Here is a 10190-nt window from a genome sequence, read left to right on the forward strand (position 1 = left end):
CCTCTCGCGTCCGCCGCCGCCGCCCGCCGGGCCGCCGCCTCCGGCCGCCTCCGCGTCCTCCACCCCCGCCCCGCAGCGCCCCGGGCAGCGTCCCGCGCGGAGAAGGGGGCGGGCGGCGGGGAGGCGAGGAACGAGCCGGGCGCGTGCGGCCTTCGAAGTTGAGGCGGAGTGCGGGAGCCCCTCGGCTGCCCCTCTCGAACGCCGCGCGCACACACCGACCCTCCGCGCCGAGATCCTCCCTCCGGCGCGCCGCCGAGTCCCGCCGCCGCCGCCGGCTCCCGAGGCGCTGAGGGCGTGCGGCACGTTAAACTGCCGGGCTCCGCCACATAACGCCCGACAATAAAGCCGGCGGAGCGTTTCCGTCCGACCAGGCCCTGGCGGAGGTCGAATGGCAAATGAACAACGGACCGTGCGCCCACAATGCACCGGGGTAGCAGTAACCGCTGGAGGGGGAAAGGGTGGGGGCCGGGCGGGGAGGGGGCTGGGCTTGGGGCTGGGCCGGCTGGGGTGGGGGCGCCCGGGGACCGGGAAGGGGGCCGGGCCGCGCCTCGGGCCGGGGGGCGGGGGGGCGGCCGCGGGGAAGGAAGTGGGCCGGGAGGCGGGGGACAAAAGGCCGGGCGGCGGGCTGGGGGTCTCGGGAGGGGCGGGCGTGCGCGGCCGGGGCCGGGCTCCGGCGCGGACAAACAGCTGGCCAGTGTCAGGGTCTGGCCGCCTCCCCGCTGCCCACGCGCACCTACCCGCGCCCGGGACGCTCATTTTCCTTCTCTCGCCACGAGTTCACCTGGGACTTTGGAAATAACTGTGCGGTGGGAGCTGCGCTCCAGCCGTGTCATTTGGTGGGGGGAGGTGGCGGTGCCTAAGGAAGTGAACTTATTTTATTCTGTTCCTTCACAAAGGCTGGCCCGGGCGCTGCCTTCCACGCGAGGAGGTTACAACCACGGACACCTCCGCGTCGGATGCATTGTGTGTGCCAGGCAGCACCTCAGACCCAAGGCAATCATCGGTTCACAGAAAACGCACCGCCCCGAGTGTCTTATTGCTGTGATGAAATGGAAATTTAAATAAAAGGTCGAACACGTGCGTTCACTGGGAAGTATTGACATGGGTGTTACATCACCGGCAGCCAATCAGACAACTCCAGTGGTGTTTATACTTCTACAACCACCTTGTGAGTATTACAGTATGTCATAACGTTATAAATATTAGGCAGGGTTTTCCCCAGGAGCGGGGAGGAGTCTGCTTCTGCCGACGTTGTGTGGGACTCTGATCACTGTGTATTCAAAGACAAGAGTTAATTCTGAAGACTCCTTTTTTTAACTGTTTACATTGCGTATGGAGTCTAGAAGGAGTAGAAGAACAAATTGAGCTGGAAATGAAACTCGTGACCCTGGTCAACTTCTCCAGAGAAAGATTTTCCAATTTAGAGCCCTTATACTTATTTTAAAATTTTTAATATGCTGAATTTAGCAAATTCTAGTGTTTAGACTCATTTTACTATTTTTAAATGTGAGATAAATCTGAAATTTCTTTCATTCAAACCTATTTCAGGTTTAAAAAAGTTCTCGAACTACGGAGGGATGTTTTAGTCTTTTAAGCAATATATTAAAAGTTTAATCACAAACGAAATATAAAATATGTTCAAGATAATTATTGAATGGAAAAGGATATTTATATGGCAAGGTACATTTTTTTATATTAACATACCGTGTTCCCCCCAAAATAAGACCTAGCCGGACAGTCAACTCTAATGCGTCTTTTGGAGCAAAAATTAATATAAGACCCGGTATTATATTATGTTATATTATATTATACCCGGTCTTATATAAGACCCGGTCTTGTTTTCCTATATATAGAAAAATAAGACCCGGTCTTATATTAATTTTTGCTCCAAAAGACACATTAGACCTGATTGTCCGGCAAGGTCTTATTTTCCGGGAAACACCATATTAGAATGTGCATAGGAAAAATGAGAAGTACCCTTGGAATCTTTGCAATTACAGACTGCCTAGCGTTAGGGGCTTAAATGGTCTACATTATATATTAATAGAAAGTTACATGTTTTATACAGAGCATGTGTTAACACTTTTAGGCCCTCTAGTTTTATGATTCTGTTCTCTTAAGAAATTTCTATTTTAAAATTACACTATTTAAAGCTTTGAATATATAATGTGGAATATGGAATATGGTGTGTTTTTTTGATTAACTTTGAAAACCAGATGTTCATAGACCTGGTAGTATAAAATACTATATGTCTTAATATTTCTAAATGGACTACACACATGCATGCATGGCCGGACTCTACTATTGATTGTATAGATTTGTTCAAAGTAACTGTCACCTAACTCACTATAATTTTAGTGTTTATGTAAATGAGCAGTGTTTATATCAACCAAAAACATGAGTTCGGCCTTATTAAATGGAATGTGATTTTAATGTAAAGAATGGTGGTACTAACCTGCCACAAAAACATTGTGGCTTTGGGTTATTTTTCCAGTAATGATCATATTCATATTGAATGAGTCACCTCTTCATATTGTCGCCTGGCCGCCACTGAGCAACAGCTTGAAATTCTAATATAGGTCCTTACATTGCTACACTTTGTGTCTTTTAAAAAAATGTTTGTTCTGCTTTGTTTTACTTGGGAAGTCTAGGGCAGCAGAATCTCTGACGTTGACCTAGTTTGTGCCTTAGAGAAATGAGAGGATTCTGCCTGCGTTACTGTATATAATATGTGCTTCCGTGTAATATATGGAGGAATGGCATAATACTGTGCTTTGTCTTTAAGACATTTTTAAAATTCCGGCACTTTGCAAATAAATGCATTATTTATTATATTTTAACTACCACTGCCTCCCCCATAAAAAGAGGGAGGAGTTACTGAAGTTAATTGCTTATCTGGGGTTGAGTTGATGGGAAGTGAAAGTGGACTTGAGAATTTTTGTTTCAACTTTAAAGGTTGTTCTCATTCCAGAACTGTGAAGTTCATATCTTTGATTCTTTTCATCTTATATGCCTAGTACATAATAGGCACTATATAAGTTTATGCTAATGTTATTATTTTTGCTTTCTGGTTGTGCCAGAATCATCAAAAATGTTGGGATCAATAATGCCATTAGTTGTGTCAGGACTGAATTTTTCTCAGACACACGTTTTACCTTATATTTTGTCTTCTGTCTGGAATTATGTTTAAATAGGAACTAATTAGGAATAAACAGCACTAGATTCCAGTGGTACAAATAGGTGACTTGAATTCTGGGACCACTGGACTCCCAACAGCCAAACAGTGTGAGCGTGTGTTGTATATGTGTGCCTGTGTATGTATTTATACTTTTATTGTTCTATGTATATAAATATATATTCAGCTACCTTTCTCTAAGCCTGAAGGAAGATGAAATCAGAAGCAAAGTTCAAGAGGATAGTAACCACTAATGTATCAGAACACCCGGTACAAGGGAACTTTGAGTAGCAGAAGGGGATCTCCTATTCTGTAAATGGAGTTTTTAAGAATTCCCCCACCCGCTCCAGTCTTCTACTAGCAAACAGGGATCTGTTCTCCCCTCTAGCCCCTACATTTACTGTTGGGGTTCTACCATATTCAAGGGGATTCCCCCTTATGCTTACGAGGGGAACCCCTCAAGAGTGGGGCATCCCCAATCCATTTGTCCCCTACCTAATTTCACTTTACGCTGTGTAAAATTGCTGTGGACTGCCTTGGTGCTGTCCCACTGTAACTCACTGAGGAGGCTGAGCTCCTGTGTCTGGTTTGGATGAACTTGGATGGTCAAACTTGACTTTCCTTTGCTGCCTTGGTCAAGGCACTTTGCCTTGTCAGGGCCTTTAATTCTGTCTGTGGATGGATGTGTGTCATCCTCCAGAATGAAGTACCTGAGAGTAGAGACTGTGTATTCTTCACTCTCATACTCCCCTCCCCCAACCACAGCCTGACACATAGTAAGCAACTAGTAAATGCGCGTTGACTACTTTCTCTTCTCTTACAATCTATTTTGGTAGGCAGCTTTTCTTCTGGTTCTTTTTTTTCTTTGCTAAGTAAAATGTAGTCTTTTTAAAGGTATTGAGCTAATGTTTCCATTGCATTTACATTAAAAACATCTATATATCATTTTATATATGTACATATATATGTAAGTTATAATGAAATATTTTTCAGCCCTGAAAAAGGAGGAAATCCTGCCATTTATAACAACAAGAATGAACATGGAGGACATTATCCTAGGTGAAATAAGCCAGACACAGAAGAAAAAAATGCCTCATGATACCACTTAGATGAGGAATCTGGTTAGCCCCATAGACGCAGTAAGTGGAATGGTGGTTGACGAGGACGGGGGACGGGGAGGTGAGCGGTGTTAGTCACGGGCCTCCAAGTTTCCGTTATGCACGATGAACAGTCCTAGAGATCTGCTGTGCAGCACATGCTGATGCTTAGAATACAAGATTGTGGACTGCAATTTTGCTGAAAGGGTAGGTCTTCAGTGTCCTCGTCACAAAAATTAATGACGTGATCAGGAGAAGATGTTTGGAGGTGATGGATATGTTTATGGATAGACAGTGGTGATGGCTTCACCAGTATATACTCATCTCCAAACTCGTCAACTAAGTACAGCTTTGTGTATGTCGGTCATACCTCAATAAAGAGGTTTAAGAATAAAAGAAAAAAGAAAAGGCAACGATAACTATATAGTTGAATATAACTAATATGTTATTAGCACCATTTTCTAGGTAGCTTACAGTGAATTATAAACAGTTTACACAACCTTCTTGTCAGTTACATCAGGGTAGGTAGGTAGTAGTATCTTCATTTAACAGGTGAGGAAACCCAGGTAGAAACAGGTTAATAATCTTCACATTATTTATTATACTACAATTAAATATTTCAAAACACTTTTATAACTTGGTTTTTGGATGAGGCTGAAGTTATATGTGTAAGGTTGAAGACAAGGTTATACTCTCTAGTCTAAGGCTTCCTTAGCTACTAAAACACAAATCATACACTTAACAATGCTCTATCTACATAATTAATTATTGGCTTCACTAAATTTCAAACTTATTTTTTTATTCAAACGTGCTCATAGGAGAAAAGAAAAAAAAAGAAAGCTCATCCATTATTTCTAGTACCCAGAACTAACCACTGTGGTGTAAATACAGTTTTCTTTTTCTGTGCCTAACTAAAATTGTTTTTTGGTGTTTATAAATTGGATTTTAGTGTATTTGTGCTCTAAGTAATTAATATGTTTCAAAATGATTAAATCTTTTTAATATTTTAATGGTATGGATATACCATAATTGATTTAATCAGTCTTCCATTCTGGGGTTTTTTTTGTTTTTTTTGTTTTTTTGTTTTGTTTTTGTTTGTTTTTTTTTGCCATTATAAACAACTCTTTAGTGAATGTTCCTGAAACTAAAGTTTTCTATCTATTATTTCCTTAGGATACATTCTAAAAGGGGAATTTCTGGCAAAGGGAATGAACATTTTAATAAGTCTTATTAGTATCCCCTGATTGCCCTCCAGAAATGCTCTCAAAAGTGTAAAAAGAAAATTCTATTAGGGAGGTATTTCTAATATACTGGGAAGCGAAATACCTAGTTCTAAGGACAACACAAAAGCCAGAAACCTTAAAGAAAAAGGTTGACAGAATTGACTATATAAGTTATAAAACTTTTGTTTTTCAAAAACACAATCAACAAAGGTTTTTTTAAAGTGAACTCGGAAAAAGAAATTTGGGATATATGTGACAGACAAGGCTTAATATCATTAATATACAAAGGGATCTTATAAATTGATAAGACAAACACCTATCGAGTAGTAGAAAAGTGTACAAAGGATGTATATTAGAAAATCACATAAGAAGAAATATAAGTGAGTAGTAAACATATGAAAAGATGTGCAGACTTCACCAGTAATCACAGAAGTATGCATAAAAAACACCAATAGATAAGTAATTTTAACCCATCAGAGGTATAGGAAAATGAATATAGTTGGGAAAGTAGGTAGGAATAAGTTTTCTGGTAGACTGGTTATATGCATCAAAATATGCAATGTTTATGTATCGCTTTACCCAGCAATTTCAGTTCTGGGAATTTATCCTAGACAGCTATGTTAAAATGTCTGTGCAAGGATGCTCGTTGTAGCATTGTTTATAAGCCTAAAAAACTTGAGCTTCTATCAGTGTGGGGTTATTTACATACGTTATGGCACATGCTTGTAGTGAATTATTGACCAGCCATTAGTAAGATTGATGTGGCGTTATATAAGTCCAAGGCTTATTGTTGAGTTAAAAAAAAAGGCAATATATTAACATATAATCGGAATAATTAATTCAAACAATATTGGGCACCTATTTTGTTGAGCTCTAGGGATATATGTACAAAGGGTGCCAAAAAAATGTATACACATTTTCAGAAAGGAAAGCTGTATTAAAATTGTAATACTCAATATATACCGATAACAAAAGATGAATACAAGTCATCTTTGACTTCTGCAGTTGCAAGACGTGCTCAAAGTGGTTCCCATCAGCGTCCAGACACTTTTGATCACGACAAACTACTGCTTGAACAGTGTTGAGCAAAGTGTCCACCTGTATACATCTTTTTGGCACCCCCAGTATATGTTGTTGCCAAACAACACAGCTGTGGTCCCAAGAGCATCTCCATGAGTTTGTACGTGAATGCAAGCATGGAAGGTAGTTTAAAAGCATGTTCACCAGAATGGAGACAATAATTGTCTCAGCAGAATTTCAGTGTCTAAGAATCTTTCTTAATACCCTTCCTGTACTATCTTATATTGAGAATATAACTTATATTGACTATATAATCCCCCAAAAAAACACCCCAATAAAACTATTTTAATTTGGGGGTAGAGAAATTAACTCTGATACTCAATGAGAGGCTTTTGCCCAGGACTTCTGGGAAGGGGTGCTGTGCATTCTTCCTTTTCTCCAGGTACTGTGAGCCAGTTTTGCCCTGCCCCCCAAAAATAAACACAAAAGGTTTAAAAGATGAAAACCAGTTGTTTCTTTTCTTAGAAAATTGCAATCCCTTTAAACTATTATTTATTTTTCAAAAGCTTAAGTTCACATGCAGATGTTCCAGGAATCTATCTCAATAAACCCTCCATTGTGGCCCTGCCCTCTAATCCATCCCTATAGTGTAGCCCGTAATCTTTTCAAAATGCAAATCTGATCCTATCACCCCACCCACACTTGAAACTCTACAAAGGTTTCAATTATTTTCTGTTGGTCTACAGATCAAAACACCTTTTTGCCTGCAGAGCCTGGCAGTCTTCCTCCACTCCTGCCGCCTCTCCTGCCTGGTTCCCTCCTCCCTCCACGTTTGCTTTGATCCCCGTCTGGCCTTTGCACAAGCTGTTCCCTGTACGTAAGCTCTTCCCTCCCTTCTCCTGACTAATCCTTTGGTCACTTCCTCAGAACAGTTTTCCCTGACCACCCACACCCCCCAACATTCCAACATCCTGTCGCAGGTTCGCCCAGCATTTTTCAGTTCTCCTTCACAACACTTGTCACAACTGCAGTTTTTAAACATATGTAATTCTTTGATTGTTGCATACTCACCCAATAAATTGATAGCTTCACGAGGGCAGGGACCATTTCTGGTTTTGCTCAACATTGTATTTATTGCCAACATCTAGAAGCAGTGACTCTGACATAGCAGACAATCAGTAAGGATTTGCTGGATGAATCAATATATGAATGCGCAAGTTTACAAGCACTAGGAACACACAACCTTGAGCTTTCAACAAAAGAGTAAAATAAAACATAGTTCAGAATTTTACTGAATAAACTAGTAGAGCAGAAATATGTTGTGGAAGGTTTCAAGTGTTGATAATTACATGTTATTCAATGTAAGGTATTGCCATCGAGTATGCAGTCATGGGAAGGTTGTTTTGAAATTTATTTTAAATTAAAGCTGGTGAATAAAATTAAAATTATTAGCTTATTAAAAAGATAGACAAACATTACTTAATCTGTGAAGTTATGCTTTTAATTAAAAGTTTTTAATTCCAAATTTAATAATAGCTAACCATTTTGTGATTTCAGTTTCTCTATATTCTGATAAATTGCAAATAGGAGTTAGCTTACTGTATCCTCAGAGAGATGAAGTACAAAGTCCACTGCCTTCTTTGTATGTATGTTACATACAAATCTATTCTTTTTACAGTATGAATTCTTATTTAGGCTGCAAAGAATGAGAACAATGGAATTTCCAAGGGCTATGTGAGCTCATAGACAGTTTTTAAGAGAATTAGTTGTCAGACTTCCAACTGCCTTCTATACTCTTTTCCCCAAAACGGAACTGCTGCTCTTCTCAAGCTGGTTTTCCTTTCCCACCTCCCCTTTCACAATCCCTCTTCTCCCACCTCCCCAGAAAAGGCAAATCTTTCACCCATCCCTAATCTAACTGTTCCATTGCCCAGATGGAAAAGGGGGCCAGAGACAGATAGACAAAGTGAATGCCACCAATCACTTGGTAGCTACATTCTGCAACTCGAATGGTTTCCAGCTTTTGCCTTCAACAAAACTGAAGAAGGACCTAATGGAAGTGTCACTTGGTCATTAAAAATAACTTTCAACGATAGATCACTAAGGGTTGTTTGCACATAACTTGGAAGGAGTTTAAAGAATTTTGTGACATAGCTAAAACAAAACCCCCTCTGTTCTCATCATATTTTTTTATGACCAAGTGTTCTCAGCACATATTCTAAAGAAGAAAAGGGGGAATACAATGATGACAAACCCTTTCTCACTGTAGCCAACAAATTCTTGGCATGTTAATTAGTTGAAAAAACTCAGCTAACTAAGGAATGTATTTCCAATAAATGTTTGTCCTGTTTAACATCAGTATATTTATGTTGCTTTGACCAAATGTGCACTAATAATTATCATGGTAACTTATTTCAGGGTATTTATAACATATAGGGTCATTGGAATTTTTTAAATTAAATTTAAATTGATAATAGATTTCTGAGTATAAATATATTCTAAAGCTGTGGGAAAGTGCAATAGAAATAAAGGAATAATGTACATTTTCCAACTCAAGGTGTTTTTAAATGAATGATGGTGGATATCAAGTAATTATGGTCTATAGATTCCATTGAATGGATTTTCTAAGAAGATACGATTTTATTTTGCTGTGTCAATATTTACAACATGCCAGAAATGACATTCATTACAACAGTTTCAACTTACAATGAAAATATGTCAGATGCTACCTTAAGAATGCATGAAAGAGTACATAGTATTTCACAGTTATTTGGGGGAGGACACTGGCCTAGTTCAGTGTTTCCCAAATGCTGTTTTTCACCAGTTGGTGGTGAAATGAAAAATAAAGACAATCGAGAGAATTTTTCATAAAGGTAAATTTGTTCAACTTAAAAGACTGCCTAATATTCTGAAATTATATCCGTTTTGATATTTTAGACTGAAGATACATGGTTTGAAATTATGATGTGAATGGATGGGAGCATTTTAAAAAATGTTCTTCATTGCTCCCCAAATTGTTTAATTTTTTTTTTTTTTTTTACTAATTCACAAAACTCAAAACCCTGAGTGAATCACAGGTCTCATGGAATATGAAGGGGAATATTTTATACAACAGAATATTTTGGAATTATTGAGGAATGGAGACAGCCATTTACCACCTTGTTTAATGGACATAGCCAGCAACCAGTTTAATGGTAGTTTTTGAGTTTGTACTGTGTGCCAAACACTAGAATTTAATAGATAAATAAGATTGTTCTAACCCCCAAGACAGTGAGGAAGAGGAACATGTAAATGAATAATTCTAATGATTAAGTGTTGATAGAGATATGTACAAATTGCTATGGAAACATGGAGGCTAGAATGTTGCTGGTTTGAAAAATTGAATTGCTAGGGAATATAGATCTTTGAGCAGGGTTTTGATACAGATAATGAAATTTGTCAAAATAAAAGCGAGGAAATTTTAAGTAGTGTGTTTGGATTATAGAAATACTGGAGATGAAATTTGAAAAGAAAGAAGGAGATATCAATAAAGAGTTTGGGTTTTATCCTGAAAGTAGTGGGGAGACTGAAAGATTTTTAAGGGAACAACGAAGTCAGCTATTTCTTAATAACATCTAATTCCTAATTATATGTATGCTCACTCAACAATCTGATCTTTAATTTGGCCTCCTATGT

At 39.2% G+C, this 10190-nt stretch overlaps 1 long non-coding RNA gene across 4 annotated transcripts in view; it reads left to right on the forward strand.

Moving 5' to 3' along the window:
* LOC117033792 (uncharacterized) overlaps positions 1–8949 on the forward strand; it is a 74517-nt gene extending 65568 nt beyond the window's left edge. For 2 of the 4 annotated variants that reach the window (XR_004424946.1, XR_004424949.1), the window contains exons 4-5: positions 897–1168; positions 4169–4985. This is a non-coding gene — a long non-coding RNA (uncharacterized LOC117033792). Of the gene's footprint in view, positions 1–42; positions 431–896; positions 1169–4168; positions 4986–7261 lie in introns of those variants that run through there. The other 2 variants (XR_004424947.1, XR_004424948.1) reach the window with 2 other exon arrangements.
* The last annotated feature ends 1241 nt before the right edge of the window (positions 8950–10190 follow it).

This window comes from Rhinolophus ferrumequinum, chromosome 14, assembly GCF_004115265.2.
Source record: "Rhinolophus ferrumequinum isolate MPI-CBG mRhiFer1 chromosome 14, mRhiFer1_v1.p, whole genome shotgun sequence".
Classification (NCBI taxonomy): domain Eukaryota; kingdom Metazoa; phylum Chordata; class Mammalia; order Chiroptera; family Rhinolophidae; genus Rhinolophus; species Rhinolophus ferrumequinum.